General features: G+C 34.4%; 1 protein-coding gene across 7 annotated transcripts in view; it reads right to left on the bottom strand.

Annotated features, from left to right (window-relative positions):
- ADGRL2 (adhesion G protein-coupled receptor L2) overlaps positions 1–18,571 on the bottom strand; it is a 599,014-nt gene that overhangs the window by 180,705 nt on the left and 399,738 nt on the right. Inside the window, exon 1 of one of the 7 annotated variants that reach the window (XM_088791227.1) lies at positions 762–804. The exons of 1 other annotated variant lie outside the window; for it this stretch is intronic. The gene's annotated coding sequence lies outside the window, so the exon portion shown is untranslated. Of the gene's footprint in view, positions 1–198; positions 336–498; positions 724–761; positions 805–18,571 lie in introns of those variants that run through there. 5 more of the 7 variants (XM_074335022.2, XM_074335007.2, XM_074335020.1 and 2 more) reach the window with 5 other exon arrangements.

Here is an 18,571-nt window from a genome sequence, read left to right as displayed (position 1 = left end):
ACAAATCTCTCCCTCCTGATTTTTCCAGCAAGGGGCTCAGGCAAACTCAAAAGAAGATTACAGGCAGCTAAGTACAAAACGTGGAGCAGATAATCTATAACTCATTGCCGCCCAATGGCCATTTTCCACTCCATTTGAGCAGCTGCGGCGGCGGCGGTGCGCCCGAGCAGGGGGAGGGGAGCGAAAGGGTACACTTACGGGCTCGAGCTGTTCGGGTAGTGGGGGCCAGACAGCCGCCCGAGGACAGGCCAGCCCCGGCTCAGCCGGCCGGGCGGCCGCAGAGCTGTCCGGGCGGCGGCGGCAAGGGACGCGCGCACACTCGGCCGCGGAACGCGCCCCAGAGGCGCCCTGCGGTGGCTAGCGCCCCTCCCCTTCTGCTCGGCTACCCCCCACCCCCCAGTCAAGGGGCTCCGCTTCCAGCCTCCCCCCCCCACCCCATCAACACACCCATTCAACCCCTACAGCCATCACCCACCCCCCCCTCCAAACTCCACTCACTGCGCGCTGGCTCCTTTGCGCGCTCCGCCGGAGCGCGCTCTCCAGCCTGTCCACACACACGCACTTTAAAAACATTTATTTTATTTCTGGAACCGGGTTAAGGGTATTTGGGAGAGCGCGGTAGAGCCAGGCACTCCGGCCTCGGAGGCGGGGCGCAGGGGGCTGGCCAGCGGCGCTGGGACCCCTCCCCTTTCCCCTCCAGGCCAGGAGCTTTCTCCTGGCCCGCACTTGGAAGAGGCGCCCAGGATGCGTCTTTTACCCACCCCGTCTCCAGGTTTTCTCTTTTCTCCACGCAGTGAGCCGGAGGCCCCGAAACTTTTAGTTTCCGCAGCCCTCCTTTTGTGTGACTGCTAAGAGGAAAAAGAACGTCTGTTCGCCGCGGCTGCCTCCGTCCGGCTGCGGCGCGCGGGGGACGCTCCAGGGTTAATGTGTCTTTGATACCTGAGATTTCCGGCGCGCTCGTTAATGAAAGTTACATTTTTAAAATTGCGATGACTTTTTCTTTGTAGTTACAGAGACCTAGCCAAACTTCGACTTTATTGACTATATTTCACAGGAGAGTTTTGTTTGTTTTTGATTAAACCCACCAGGATAAGCAAAGGAAGGAAAGGAAACTACAAGGCTCTTTAGTCGCCAGTGCATTCATCGTGCTGTTAGGTCTGTTTCCCTCATTTCCTTACATTGAAACTGCTTTTGCTCTTGTCCTCTGACCATATTTCCTTGCACCTCTCTGTTGGTAGTGTCAGCAAACAGCCAGGCAGCGCCAAGGATGCACCCAAGGTAAAGAGACAGACCACGACGGGACAAATCATGCTTGAAAAATGTTTAAAAGCCAGTTAAGTGTCCTCTGCATACGAGGAAAATCAAACCTGCATTTTAATTTTAATTACAAAATTTCCGAGGTGAAAGTGACTAAGTTTTCAGACGTATTTCTAAATCACCGATTATACTAATGCAACCATCAGTTCAAGAAGCATGGTTTCATTGGTTTTCAAGAAAAACTGATTCGCCAAGATTTGAAACCTCTAGAAAACAGGACGAAACTTGAGCTTCCTTGCTTTCAGAAACAATACATACTTCTTGTTGCTGCGGGTATGTTGCAGTCATCATACTTCAGAAATGATTTCAAACAACAGTGTTATTAAAATGTCAACAGCAGATTGTTCAAAAAACATGAAGACTCTAAATACCTATCAGTATTCTGTCACAAAGCCAGATACTTGTAGTACTAAAGTAAATCCAGCTACTGGTCAAGTTTGTTCTTAAGTTGTGAAAAATGTTAAAAGTACATAAATCCAAATAACTGAAACATGCTCTTTTGGTTGATTCATTGTAATTCTCAAATTAAGACTCCTTGATGATCAAATTTCTGTGTACTTAATGTATTGATGTTTTAATGATTCTTACCATTCCCAAAGATAAGAGGAACCACTTAGAGCATTTGTGCTATAAACTACATAAACACTTTCATTTGGAATTTCTTAAATAACATAATTGAAATATTATCGATACAGGATATAAACTAGCCTGGGGAAAAAAAAAACACATTTGTGCAGAGCTTGTGTGAAACCTTATTATGTACCTAAGTTTTTACATCTGTCAAAATGTATACATACAACAAATCTACCTAGGAAAATTAAATCAGGCTACCTTAAAGTAATTGAAAAGAAGGCAGAATTATAGAATTCTCAGACCTCAGAGGGATTTATATCATGATCTCCTTTGGAATTTAAAATTATTTTATTCAAGATTATAAACCAAAATATATCAAACTAATAATAATTTGCATTTACTGAAAGATTTTAGCCCTTCCTTTTGTTTATCTTTGAAGGTTTTTCACTCATCTGGGCATGATTCACAAGAAGCCCCAATGAGTGCATAGATCAGTCTAATCCTATTTTCTTTTGGGAAGCAAAACTTGGTCTGAAGTTTTTATTTAGTGAGCTTAGTAAGTAATCAATAGAAATTTTGCCTGAATTAAGCTAGCCATATGTTGGCTTATTTACTTATTTATTTACCTCTCAGAAAGAATCTCTGGAAGAACCCACTGTCTACATTTGGTAAGTCTGACATTCTTTGATGCTCTGGACATGAGTGAGTCATTCTCCACTATGTTCTTAAAGAGACTACATCACAAAAGAGGAGGATGCATGGGAGAGGGTAGAAGTTGTCAGAAATGGGTTAAAACTATAAGGAGTGAAAAATGCCTCGTACAAGTTTTTAATTTTAATTCGATAGGATGTGTATATTATAGAGTTCAAAGGATTTGACACCTTTTTTCTAAGAATATAATAAGCTTACTGTGTTTTTAAAATTAAATCTCAGTGTATTCCTTCTAGAAGAATGCTTTAAATATTAAAGAATTTTTCATTCTTTCCTTGTACTTACACATAATAATACTTTAACCTTCTTTGTATCCACAAAGAATTGAAACAGAGCTTTTAATTGCATTGATATATTCAAGATTAAGCTGTTAGCCACAGACTTGCCATTACAAAGGAACACACATCCAGAAAACATAATTTGCCTGACACTTCATGACAATTCAAAACATAATTTATAACAATACAGGTGTTATGGTAGAAAAAAATAAAATGCGAAGCTTAATAATGTCTGCAGATGTTAGCAAGTTAAGGGGAGTTAGAGTATGTTATGCATTCCCTGCAATCCAATAAAGTTAACTACTCAATCTATATTATTATTTAAGTAATGGCAAAATCATTGACTTAGTCATAATACTTGCTAATTGTTTTTAAAAATAAATTCTACAAAGGACAAAGGAAACACCCATTTCCATTTGTTTTATGTTAAATCAACATCCAACCACTCATGGTGATTTCATTCAAAGAAAACAGAAGGAACTCATTAGCTTATGTGGTTAGAGAGATTGATGGGCTTCAAACATTTTAACCATACATGTTTTTTCCAACTGTAGAGACTCATGTTTTTAATTTAAGCAACTTTAAGAAACTTAAGATTATTTTATTCAATAGGTTCACATATTTCTGATACAGAAATTATGCTAATTTTTAAAACCATATACCATCCAAGCATCTTTGTTTAGAGGAAAGTGATGAAGTACTTGTCAAAATACTGTGTTTGAGTAACAATAGTTTGGGTACCAAATTAAAGAAACACGTATGAAAATGGGCATAGTTGCAAAATGTTGTGATTAGTATAAGTTAGTATAACACAGTGAGTAACTTCTTCACTGCCCAACTCTGGCAAACTTAGGGTGGGGTGGGGTGGGGTGGGGTGGGGTGGGGTGGGGTGGGGTGGGGTGGGGTGGGGTGGGGTGGGGTGGGGAGAAAATCAGGGTTTTGATAGTGGGCCAAAAACTGTGTGAAGTTTGAACTACACAGCTGTAGATGAGGGTAAGCTGTATTCATCATTGGAAGCATATTTTTGCCTGTGATGAGAGCTCAGAGAGAATTCTAAACTAAAGCAAACAAACAACAAAAAACGTGAAACTGGTCTAGTTTCTGGTACAGAAATAGAAATAAAATTAGCTAGATTTCATCCTAAACTTAATCAGTTCCCTCTTCTTCATTGTTACTGTTCAATGATGCTTAGTGCTGAAACTACTTTTCCCTACTCTAGAAAATAAATATTGTAAAGCTCTAGACAAGATCAAAGCAATGTGTGAATACCAAACTTAACTAGAACTGGTTGAAAGTTGCTAGCTTTGTTTTTCATTTTAGTTTTGCCATGCATGTAGGCTGAAAAGAAATCAAAACTAATTTTCCATGAGAGCAGAAACATATGAAAGCATTTGGCAAAGCCAATAAGTTTTTAACTATTCTCCTGGCTCTCTCCAGGCTGACTAAATCTTTGTCCAAGAAGGCCAAACTGTCTAAAATGTAGAGATGCCATCTCCAAAAATGACAGTGTAAACTATAGTATAAAAATTATTATGGTGTACTATGCTTAATGATATTACCTTGAAGTATATAATCACATATATATTCTTAAGTACCTATCATTTTGTAATTAATACTTTTTAAAAATGTCCACCAATACAACTGGTAGCATAGCTCTTTCTGTGCACTTAGAGTGTTTACATATGTATATAAAAGATTATAAAAATTTTATACCATTATCATTATGACACTCAAAAGTAAGCCAATTAAAAAAAAAATCCCTCATAATCATTACTCCACTGAGTCTTACACAACTCAAAGTTTGTCTTTCTTTCCCATAGATTGTTCCCATAACTCTGGTTAATCTCTCCACCTTGAGGATCTTCTATAATTGGGTCTTATAGATCTTCTATCAATGTTTCTGTGAAACCATGAAGTGTAACTATAAGAACACGCATTTTATGCAAATGCTATCTATAACTTCTTATAATAATTATTTTACTCATCATAAATACTCATATCCAAGTGTTTTCTGAATTAAAGTACTGTATGTAGTTTAAAAATAAGTCTCCCTATCCTCTTTTAATATATGCAAACCTCTGTCAATAATACAGACGAAATTTCTTTCTTTCTTATTTTTTAATTGCTGAAGTTAAACTAAGAGTAACCTAAGATTATGACTCTGTTTTAAATATAAAACATTTACATGGGCAGTTCTTGGTAAAGCATCCTGCACAGCTTGGGTGAGAACAATGGCAAGGCAATGGTAAACAGTAGAGGTAATACCACCTTATGGAACCTAAACCCTCACAGATAACCAAATAGCAATTTCACAGAAGTCCAAATTGAATATTTAGTGCCTTTGAGAATATGACTGATTATTTGTGCCGTAGTACAGCAAAACTTGCAACAGGCTTTTAAGAGTCAGGGAACAAACTCACAAATATCCTCTTTGCATTTTAGAAAGTAAGTCAAAAATATAATTATATAACACTTATAATATTTTCATATTACAATATATTTTCTTAATTGTACTGCATAAGATAATTGTAATATATGATCTTAGTAATTTTTAAATACAAAAATTTTGTTTCACTTCTGAAAGTATTTTATAGTCTAAAATTGTGGAACATGAGATGTTTCACCTTGACTTTGGTTCATTCTTTTGATTGTATGTATTAGCCATTATTAACATTTTCATTATTTTGTTCCATAATTAATATGGTAGTTATTTTTAATTCCACTTATATGCTTTATTTTAGAAGGCCTTTATTTGTTGTATATAATTTAGTACAAATAAATGTGCCTGAGCACATGAAAACTAGAACAGCAATTTGCAAAAATTTTTCTTCTAAACCTATCACAGTTTCTTGATAATAGAATGTTTCCATATCTATTTTCAAAAATAATTTAAATCTTTATAATTTACTTTTCAACTTATTGCAACTCTTTACAATGCATGCTTACAGTCACTAGGAAATCAGTCACTTAGGTCCTAGACCAAACAATGATGTAATAGTGATAGGTTTTTGTGATAAGTAAAAGTACTTTAGAAAAGAATCCGTTTTCTTTAAAATTAACATCCAATTTTAGAATCATACTAAAGTGTCATTTACATCTCAGAGAAGTACTGAAGTAATTTGATAATCATAAGGTTTTGTTGAGCAATACCCACTGAAAAATATTTGCTTTAGGTTAAAAAATAAAAACACATAAATAACCTCTCCAACTATTCTACATTAAAAAGAAGTTGCTGAACCATCACCTGTATAATACAGTCTTTGAATGATTTTGCTTCAGTGATGGAGATCTGTTTCGCTGAACCACCCACACTGTTATCCAACTGTCCTGGTTACCAAAATCACATATCTACAATATAACTACAGAGGATTATTAGTGCATTAAAAGAGTGCATCCCTTCATTATGGGAATGTAATTTATGACACCAATTTAATTAGTACTGTCCTTACTACCTGAATTAATGACCCAAATTCAAACCACATATATTTCATTGTTCAGACAATGTAGAATACACTGCAAGAAAAACTAATTTCCTGTTTGTTATCTAATGATAATTGAAACACAGTTATTCATTATAATGCTGGGTTACTGCTATATATGAAGTGGCATGTCTCAAAGAAAGAGGTCATGGAAATAACATGAAAAATATTTATAGTTTGTTAAAATAAAATTAGAGAAAAGTAAGAATGCTAGCTATAAAATGTAAAGTTTCAAGAACTCCAAGAATATAAACTGTTTTTAAACAATACGGATCCCAGAAGACTATCATTTAACATTTAAAAATAAACTTATGAGTAATCAAATAGGGAATCTGAAAAATATCTTAAAAAATGAATTTTGACATTTTATATAATTACTCAATATTTACTTTCTCTCCGGTGCCCTATTGCAAAATGATTTTAAATATGACAGATATAAATCAAAATATTTTATATAGGTATAGATTCGAGATGATGATACTGGCCTGTTTGTTTATATTGAAAATTTCTATACAGGGGGAAATCATGTAATGTCAAAAATAGATACTATGCTGAATATTTAGAAAACTATCTTTAAATACTTAGGTAAATTTATAGCTTATCAAAATTTGGAGATAAAATATTACACCTTATAACTGAGGGAAGTCTATCTTTACCTCAATTTTCCAGTTAATGAAAGAAGTGTTTAAATACTCTGTAGTTAGATTATTAACTTCTACAAAACTGAAACAGATGTGTGTCTTAGTATGCCGTTAAATTTATGATTTACATAGAACCCTTACATAGAGCTGAGCAGAGGCCAATGATTCTAATTTGCTCTAGATTTACAATAACCTGATCTGGTTTTTGTAAGTATTGAAACACTTTAAACAAAATTAGAAAGCAGTTGTGCTTTGTGTGATTAAAGATGCAATTCCCTTTGGAGTAATGAGAAAAGTTAGAACATGTTTCTTTCTTTATGGATATTTCTATTATAAACACAAGTGCTATACATTATATATTTTTGTTACTATGATTTCCTTGTTTTTAATTATAAAATAAACCAATTGAATTTCACTGGAGTCTCAAATTGAAAATATGCCAAAATTTAGCTAAAGAATGTGTACTGAGCTCAATAAAAATCCTTAAATTTTTTCCCAGGGTCTTAAGGTCTTGTTATAAAAATACCAACTCACCATAATTTTCTAGAGGAAAGCATCTTTCTAATTAAGACCTACGCAAGAAAAAGACTTGAGTGCTAAATACATTTAGAACCCCAGAAAATGACATATATAAAATTGTTCAGGACTAATTATTACTTGATTAATATAAATTACAAATAGAAAAAGCCTATTTATCTCATCAAATAATAACATTTACAGCCCTGTTATTTAAACCTCCTTTGCTTGGTGAATTATAACCTATCAGCTCCTAAAAACCAAACCTATAAAAATATTTTAAACAATACTGTTTCCTTAAAAATCAGTCAGAAATGTTTATATAAATATTATTGTAAGCATTTGTGTGTATATGTTCACAGAAAATAAGTATGCAAAAGTATTAATTCATTAAAAGTTTATCTCTCATAAAACCTTTATTAGCCCTTGAAGTTTTTGCCACTTCATATAAAATGATTTATCTTTTGAATAACAAGGTTCCATTAATCTGTTTGACAAAGGAATTTTTAAATCATTTAAATAATTTATTCGAATGAATTATTTAAATTCTGTAATATATATATATATATATATATATATATACACACACATGTATATGTATATATCTGTGTCTATGTATTTGTGTTCTGGCGCAATATCAAAGGAGAAATACAAAATATAATTCAGAATACGTTGTCCTTGGTACAACCAGTATGATTTGGTGTTGCTGCTGATGTGTTCTTTGATCACCCACTGATTGCACAGTACCCCTGTTAGAAGGCCATTTTTGCTACATTTGGCATAACAGGGTGACTTAATGTCAAAGGAACATGAACCTTATTTTCTAAACTCATTTTTAATTTTGCATTTTTACTGAGATTGGAGGCTGAAATATTTTTCAAAATGTAAGGATAATATATGTAATTATTCAACATTCATAGAAATCCTGGTTTCCTCAAATCAGTGCTCTAGGTGCAATTGGAAAGTGAAAACATATTCTCTCCCCAGAGAAATAAATCATCTGTGGAAACAAAGGGCAAATATGCATGGAAAAAACGTACACAAAACTTTATAAGCAAATGTACAAAACTAATTAGGACATAAAGATTTATATAATATGCTTAATATGCATGGCATTCACGAATTTTAACTATGTTATTTCTTCACTGGCTATTACCTTGCAAATTTTTCTCTCAAATAGATCTTACTGTTATTTTTTCCCCTGAAGATTCATTTTTATTCATAAAAACAATGGAAATGATTGAATAATTCCCCAACTTTGGTGAGATTATAGAATAAATTATGATAAATTATGATTATGACAGGTTCTCATCAATTTTATTTTTAAATTGGCCTATATATATATATATATAGTTTTTACCTTCTAGTCACCTTTCTTTTGGAAACAATTTTTCCTTTGGGGTACTGTTTCCCTCTCCATTATATTAGGCTTTGGTGGGTTCAGTCAAGTTTTATTTCAATTTTGTGACCCATCTTTTCAACAGATTATTTTTAGCTTTAATTTACCAAGAAGGTCCTAATTTTATGCATATTATAATCTCAATCTATGTTTGGGGAAGTTAGTGTAATTTGAAGCCACTATCTTCTCCATTCTTTCTCCCACTTATCCATCCATCCATAAACCCAGCTACATGACTGTACCATTTTATACCCATTACCCACAATACTCAAACTTTAGTAAGGAGATCTGAGAGTCCCTTGGCAGTCTAATAAAACTTTTAAAGGTCCCTGATATACCAAAGTAGTATCATGAAATCTAGGGAAGACAATTGTCTTTAAAAAGTTCAGAATGCCTAAAATTCCTTTCTGCAACTTCCTCTCTAGAAGCACCTCCCACCCTGCCCACATTCTTGTACCTAGAAGTATAAATGGCCCCCAAAATACCTCCAAGTTGTATGATACAGGGAGTGATATTACACCATTCAGAATAGTATGCACCAATAAGACAAAATAGTTTTGAAACATGTCACCTACTCTCAGAGTTATGAAGAACAGAGACCTCTTTAATGTCTAGCAAAGGGTCTGAGCTATATAATTGCTAATTGAAAAGTATTTATGGAATAAATGAATTAGAATTCTATAATCATGAATATTATTATAATATTTATTTCAATTATAAGTCTACTTGTTATCCAAATATTGTAGCACTGCTTTGCTGATATAGACGTTACAAATCAAATAATCTAGAAAGCTTATACCAATGTAATTATCACAAGTGTACATATAAACACACACATCAATTGCTTATTAACAAATCTGTTTAGTCAAATTATTGAAATAGTTTCACAGGCCATATGTAAATATTTTAACATATGTACAAATTAGTGATTACAATGAAGATTTGAGTGTATTCCAAAAAATTAATTTAATAATAATGTGTGTATGTGTGTGCTTTTAAGTAAAGAGAAATGTGGGGCGTCTGGTTAGCTCAGTTGGTTAGAGTGCAGTGCTCTTAACAACAAGGTTGCCAGTTCGATCCCCACATGGGCTACTGTGAGCTGTGCCCTCCACAACTAGATTGAAACAACTACTTGACTTGGAACTGATGGGTCCACTTAAATAAATAAAAATTTTAAAAAAAGAGAGAGAGAGAAACTCAAATATAGACAAATTATTCAAGGAATTTCTAGCACCATGAATTAGTGTGTGTGTGTGTGTGTGTGTGTGTAGGAAGGTGGGAAATAGCTCACGGAAGATGGAAATTAATTTGAGTTTTTGAATTCAGAAAAGTTGAAAAGTGACTGACCCATTTTACATAGAACAGTCCTTCCTTCTACTTTTCCTGTCCAAACTTAAATAAGATAAAGATATCTCTAGGGAACCTCAGAAATTAGAATCAGTGGAACTTACATGAAACTTTTCAAGGGTTATATTTTGCACCCTGGCACTTTGGTTTTATTCAAAGGCAAAACGTGTGACATTTTATGTACATTATGGTAAAAAGTCTCCTACTTTTCATCTTAGCTCATTTATGATTCACTAAGCACTCAAAGACTGGAACCCTACATCCATGAGCCAAAAAACATCTTAACCAATTCTTTTCCTGACAAATCACCAGCAAATTTTATTAACAGTATCTTAAAGAGTAAATCAATTAATCAAAATTTCCAAGGAAGATGTTCTGATTTTCTGCTGGTACTTTAAATGCTTTCTTTTTGTTTACATTCCTGTTTTCTTAAAACAATTCTTTCCAAAATATATTAGTATAATACTTTGCTATCTAAGAAAATCATACTAAATATCATTTTATCTTTCTTTGATGACAGAATTTTTCAGTGTTGAAGGACCACCAAAATGAACATTGATTTTCACAACACTTATTACACATCATTATATTTATTGATTTATCCCTCCCCCACTAAACAGTAAGCTCCTTAAAAATCTTGCTAAATTTTATATGCCCAGCTTTTAGCATAGTATGTAATAGAGGTCACAAACTGCTGGCCTGTATAAAATCTAGCCAACGGATTTAATTCACAGGCCCTATAGATGTTGGGTCACACAGTGTGTTGGGTTGTTGTTGTTTTTTCATTACTAATTATGACTGTTTTTTTTTTTTTAATTTGTTGGGGTGACAATTGTTAGTAAAATTACATAGATTTCAGGTGTACTGTTGGGTTTTTTAAAATCTGCTATTTGCCAACGTTTAAAAATTAGGAGGTGTCAATCAAAATATGGATTTCCAGCTTCTGAGAAAAATTGGAATGCTATGGCAACATTTGTCGTACATCATCTGATAACATTCATCAGGTGAGGCCCTCCCTTTTAAACAAAGCATGCACTCTCTGATTCACCCACATTTGCCACCATTCCCTATTACGACTTCAAAACCAAGGCAAAGTACCTTGTGCAATGAATCGCCCCATTTGTGCAAATGTTTTTTGTTCTCCTTTAACAGTGGCATTAAAGGAAAGTGACATGTATCTTCACCTCTCCCTCTCTCAAGTGGAAAAAAGAAAGACAGATCAAGAAGACGATGTAATTCACCCAACTGCCCTTCACTAATTAATTTCTCTTCCCGCTTCTATACACATTTACACTTTTGAGTTCTAGTGGTCAATAATTTATATGCAAACAAATATATGACTTATGCCATCAATACGCATTATAAGATATGAAGCAATGTATTGAACTGTAGTAATAATGCTTTACTGTGTTTAAATGATTTGCATATATAATATCCCATTTGTGCACTTACTACATAGCTCTATGCCGGTTATAGTGCACCCCATTATTCTTATTAATTGACTTAATCCTCTCTCCACTTATATTCACATTTACCAGTTTTCTCTTTTTCTCCACACTTGACACCACTTTCCATCACTCTTCCACTGAGGTTTACTCTGGCAATTTCTTTTCTTTCTGTGACCTGTCAGTTTCCCTACATGGAAAGGTACCTTAATAGTAACAAATCATAATTCTGATTATTTTTGTATTACCTAATATCCCATAAGTATAGTTCACCAAAGGAGGACAAATGAAAGGCATCAGTCTTTTTCAACCTAACAAACAAATGTAAACAAATACCCTTTTAAGGAGTAATACACAGTTTAAAAATATATTAAACAAATAATTAAAACATGCTTGAGTAGCAGAAACAGCTAAACACAAGGTGTTTTAAGGCAAACAAGCTAAGCCTTTTCTGAAAATTACTAGACGTAACCAATAGTCTCAGATATGTTCAAAAATATTCTTTCTTAAGATTATACTTTTCAAGCGGAATATTTACTTAGAATTGAGATTATCTACTACCTAAATTAGGAATTTTTTTTTAACTATCCCAAATTTATGTTATGTTTCTAATTTGATTTTATAGTTTCACATACAAAATTTTAATTTGATTATAGGTCAAAATATTTTCTCACAGAAGATAATTCTATTTTATATAAGTATGCCAACTGGAAAATTTGATCAAAATTAATTACTCCGCAAAGTGAGAATTACCTATATTAAACATGCTAGTTTTGAAAAAATTCCTATAAATTATATAGTTTGCATAATATTCTTTATATCAGTTAAAAATCCTGAGTAGTACATCATTTCTGAAAAGACCCTTATGCTCACTGTAGTAGTCTTATTGAAATACTGCTCTCTTCTATTTAACAGTTTTATAAAACTTTCAACTAACTGTTCTTTTCTTGATCTTGTTTCAGAGCACACTAATACCTGCCTACCATTTTATTAAACAATCATCTAAGCAGCTTCACCATTAAAAATTTATTAGAACAATTATATCTGTCAATTGTTGGGATAAACTCCATTTAAATGAAAATCATCACAAACAATTTTCCATGTAACAATGAAACTGATGTTGGCATATATGATTGGATATCCTTCATATTAGGTGTTTTCTTTTTTTTTTGCCACTAAGCAAGGCACTTCTATCTAAATGACAAAAATAAAATTGAGCTTCTAGTATTCATAGTATTTATTTTTATTTTTAAACTAATGATTTTTTAAAAAATTTTTATTGGGGAATATTGGGGAACAGTATGTTTTTCCACAGCCCATCAGCTCCAAGTCAAGTCGCTGTCCTTCAGTCTAGTTGTAGAGGGTACAGCTCAGCCACAAGTCCAGTTGCCATTTTTTCAATCTTTAGTTGCAGGAGGCACAGCCCACCATCACAGGCAGGTATCCAACTGGCAACCTTGTTGTTGAGAGCTCTCACTCTAACCAACTGAGCCATCCAGCCGTCCCTCATAGTATTTATTTTCAAAACTTATGTTTTTTCTCCCTTTTCAATTTTCCTGCCAAAATGTAAGGTAAAATATATACTGAATTCTTAAACGTGCATAATTAATTTGGCCAATTAATTTAGTTCGTGTCCATATAAAAAACATGAAACGTCTTTACTGTTATTTTTGACTCTTAACAGAATACATGTGTTGAGAAGTGAAATTTCTCTTCTTGATGCTTAATAAGCATCCCATGAAGCTATACCTAGCTGAAATCATTTATATTCACCTCTTACTTAAAATTCTGCAATTTGGTATGGTCAAGAATTTGGTAAATACCATTTTAAATCACTTTGCTCTGCAAAAGTTTCTTAAACACCACCACTGAAGTACTTAACATATTCTTTCAAAAAAGGCACTGATATTACTTTTCAAAAATAAAGACTATATTGAAGATTAACCTTTTCTTTTTCCTTGTATTGAAAAAGATCTGAAAAGACCCTTATAAAGTGTAAATTCACTTAACTTTGATTAATATTACTTTTAAGATGCTTTAACTTTCCTCCCTAGAAAAGCAACTGAACTTATAAACTTAGAACATTGACCAGATCACCTGTGTTCAGATTTGAACTCCACCACGTTTAAGCTGTGTGTCCTTGAGCAAATTATGGAAGCTTATCTTTAACTGTTTCTTTTATTCTTCATTTATAAAATGGGAATAACAATTACATATATTTTATAGTGTTGTTGTGAGGGTTTTATAAATTAATACAGGTAGTACCTAACACATAGTAAGTCCTCAAATATTTTCTATTATTTTAGTACTGCTAATAGCATAAAACAGTTAACAACTCTTCAAAATACTGTTACATGCCTAAAATTATACAAACTAACATGGGACAATTTTGAACATTCTTACATATTTCTATATATTGGGCTGTAGTACAGCAGAGAATTTTAGAAGTACATTTTGAAATATATAGCTTTATATTGACTACATAAAAATTTATTATCACACGAATGCCAGTGTTGTTGCTGGTACTTTTGATTGTTTTCAGTTAGCAACTCACTCTTAGTTATATTTATAGCTTATGATTTTTATTCTTTTTTAGTTAAAAGTGCTTAGTTTTTTCTATAAATCCATATTATAAGAATATCTGGTTAAAGTTATTATATTATGAAAGCACAGAACACAAAGACAGTATCCATTAGGCGCCCTAACTTTTATTTATTAATTTATAACCCTTCATGTTCCACAGAGAATTTAAGGAGATTTACAAACAAATGGAAACAAAAGTAATAAGAGTAACTAAGAATGGTGAGACAAAGAGAAAATGAAGATTGGCAATTGAAGCAGGAAAAGTCAAAATAGGCAATGCATGCCAGCCTTTAGCCTAAGAGCCATACAAAGAAAAGGGCTGTAAAAAATCCTTGTTTCCCCGAACATATGACCTAGCCAGACAATCAGCTTTAACACATCTTTTGGAGCAAAAATTAATATAAGACCCAGTCTTATTTTACAATAATAGAAGACCCAGTCTTATATAATATATTATAATGTAAGACCAGGTCTTATATAACATAACATATGATATAATATAACACCCTGTCTTATTTTACTATAAGACCAGGTCTTACATAATATAAGACCGGGTATAATATGATGTAATATAATAATATAATATAATACCAGGTCTTATATTAGTTTTTACTCCAAAAGACACATTAGAGCTGATTGTCCGGCTAGGTCTTATTTTGGGGGAAACACGGAAGATTCACAGTGTGCAGCAAATGCATGACGTGATGATGAGACCATAGAAAACCCTGGCTGAATTGTGATGATAGCTTGTGCTCCCATTCCTTCCTACTTGTGGTCTAGCCTGTCTTCTCCAATACTGAAGCTGATACACCCCAGTTTTGCCTCTGTTACAAAGATGTCCATCCTTCTTTTCTGGATCGTTCCAACAACAACAAAGCTTCCCCAAAGGCTAATTCAACTTTTTTTCTAAGCTAAGTCACCTAGGGAATCCTATGCATATGTCCAATGGCTCATTTTGGCAGATTCTTAATAGGAAGGAAGGCATCAAAATCTCTGGAAGGTCTTAGGGGAGTGGGAAGAAAGACCCAGGTGGTTTTTGGTAGAGTGTTCCCCATTTCCACTGCCAACCCCTGGGAAACATTGCCTTGAAGCAACTGATAGAACATAACTAAATTTAATGAATTACCCTTCCTAGTGGGGAAAATGATGAGCTCAAAGGAAAGACAATGGCCCCATTGGGTATAACTAAGATAAACTACTAGTTAGCTAACAGCTGGGTTCTAACTCAGGGAATAGTTTACAATTAATTTTTTAAAAGTATATCCATTGTACTGCAGACCACAGAAATTAATTTTGGTGTTAGAAATTATGCTTTCATCAATATATCGTACTAATGAAATAATAAGCTTGACTTCTCAAGTTATTTAGGGATAGGTCTTCTTGGATTTGCCTTGTTTGTTTGTTTGTTTGTTCCTACTGGATATTGTTCAAGAGGAAGTGGGGAGCAAGATGGAGGATGAACATTAATCAAGCACGAAGTATGTGTCAAATATCATGAGGACATTTTAATGGTACATAATTTGCGGATTGGCATTCATCAGGCACGCATTGGCAAGACTTGCCGACAGTTGATGACCAGCATCTGTTCTGATCAATTGGTGCCCAAGCCCAACCATTTACACATTACTAAATATTTTAGTGTTACTCCTACTATATTTACTCTTCAAAATAGACCTTCAGAGAGGTGAGAAGACCAGCAGCTAAAGGCAGAGATATTATTCAGGGATCCCTGACTTTGCTTGCTCTTCCCCATCCTGCTGAGAGGAAGTTTTCCTTCTTGTGCTAGTTTGGTTCTAGAAATGGGAGAACCCAATATTTGAAAGTATTTTCTTATATAGAAGTGTGTAGGCCATGAGTATAAATTCTTCTAAAGTAGTGAGTTTCAGTTTTCTTTAAAAACATAATGTGTTTTTCAACCCTGCAGCTGTATGGCCCATAGGGAACCAGAAGAGAAAAGCCATGACAAGGTACGTTGTGTCTGCATGCACCTGCTACTGATACAAATGGCCACCTGGATCCAGGTGGAATTCACTTTGCTATTCTTGACTAAATACATTAGGAAATGGCAGGTGTGCATGTAATATCTACGTGCCCATCTATAACTAACCCGAAATGCTACAAGTCCTATTATAAATGAGGAAATCATGACAAAGAAAGGTTAACTTGCCTACGGTGCCTAATGGTAAAAGAAATATTAGAAGATGTGTCTTTGAAACTCTAAAGCCTACATATTGTCTTTCAACTTTCTTACAGCTGAAAAAACTTTTGCTCTGAAAACAATCTTACATAGTAGCCCAATATATTAATAAGAAACAAGCAAGCACGTCTGCTCTGATTAAAGTAAGATAAAGGCGAGGACTTTACTCTCAGCTACTGCCTCCTCACCAGTTTTAGCAGCTACTAAAGTATCTCCACAAAATTCAGTGTTGTGCTCTTAAGAGTTGGAAAGCATTGACTACAAAGTGCTGCCACCCTCAGACCGTTCCGTATTATTCATCTTGCTAAATAATTCATTCAACAAACATACCATGTAGCTACTGAGTGCCAGGCCCTAGGAATACAAAAATAAATAAATAGGTTCTGCCATTAAGAAGCGCATAGTCTGTGGGAGGAGAAAAATACAGAAAATAAACAAACAAACAAACAAACAAACAAACGAAAAAGCCCAAACACCACTGATATTGAGACTTTCTGTATCAATTCTCACACCTCTAAGAGATAGGAATGTTTAGCCCTTGAACAGATAAGAAAACTAAACCCAGAGAAGCAGTTAAGAGCATACATTGTCATGCATCCCTTGAGTGACAGAACTAGGAAGGATTACCCTTCTGGTTTCAGGGATGCCCAAACCAAGTCTCTTTTCTTCAGTGGGATGTAGCCTGCAATTTGTTGTAAATCTTTAACAAAGTAAGCACATTTTACCACAGATTTACATTTAAAATGAAAATCACTTAAACAAGAAGGGAAAAAAAGCCCAGAGGAACCTACAGATTAAATCGTTAAAATCATTATCATAATAATAGCACCTTACACAACCACTATTATTACACACCTCTTATCTCCTTCTCTACTCACAACAAGTCCGTGAGGCAGGAAGAGTAGATAATATTATTTGATTTCACAGAAGGGGAAGTAAGTAAGTCTCTGGGCCATTTATAGAAAGGATGGAATTTACTGGCCTAAGGGAAAAAATAACCTTTTCTTGCAGTTACAATGTGAGACTGTGGGCAAGTCAGCTCACCTTTTTAGGCCACAATTTGCTCTTCAGTAGGGGGTCCAGATCTTTCACCTTCAAACTAAGGGCCCTTTAGTTCTGACCTATGATGAATCTGCAAGCTGGTACATGGCTTCAATCCACCTTCTATTCCAAAGCTTTCTAGGATTTCATGCTGCTTGTTAATATTAAGCTGTAGGGAAACTTCCTGGTTTCCTGAGCATAGAATTTGGTCACATAAACAATTTAATTTTAAATCCAACCTATTTAAATTTATAATTAAGCCATGCTGATTGAAAGGTAGGCAAATCGTTCTTGCTGGTTAGAAGCTATGAACCTACATGTAAATTCGAGAACCTGTGGTGGAGGAATACTGGAGAAAAATCTAGATGAACATAAAATGAGAGACACAGAGAAATGACAGCATTACAAAGTTTCTGACAGAAGGATGTTTTTCCAGTGCAGACCGCAAAAATTATCAGGGCAGCAACATATCTTAGTGTTAGGGATTTTAGTTTGAAGTATCTGCAGAAACTTTCATTCCTCAAAAGCAAGACACTGACAATTTCTTGACCGGCCTTGCTGATAATTTCATTTCCCAGAAGGCAGAGTAAGCAGTAAGGGGAACTCCTACTCTGAACCCAATTCTGACAGAAACCAGCAGGTAAAATAGAAATGATTGGAACCTTGGGGAAAAGCAACCATGAGCTCTTACAGTGTGATTTAAGCAGTGTTCTGCCTATGCAAACACAAATGATTCTAATGAGCAAGAAAATGGGGAGGAAACTAAAAAAACCAGTGTGCTGCACAGGGACCTACCAACAGGCTCTGAATTTAAAACAACGTGTGCAAAAGATGGTAAAAGGGGACACATAATCAAGCACAAATATATGAAGGTAGCATAGACCTACAAAAATAACATCAGCAAGACTAAAGCACAAAATGAGCTGGGGCTTGTGAAAGCTACTAAGAACCAAAAATGATTTCCTTAGCATGAAAGAGGAAGAAGATCAATACTGGAATAGGCCCATTTTTTAAAGTTGAAGACACAAAATTCATTCATGAAAA

Source organism: Rhinolophus sinicus, chromosome 14, assembly GCF_057876585.1.
Source record: "Rhinolophus sinicus isolate RSI-liver-muscle chromosome 14, RSI-T2T, whole genome shotgun sequence".
Taxonomy (NCBI): Eukaryota; Metazoa; Chordata; class Mammalia; order Chiroptera; family Rhinolophidae; genus Rhinolophus; species Rhinolophus sinicus.
This window is presented reverse-complemented; position numbering and strand designations above follow the sequence as displayed.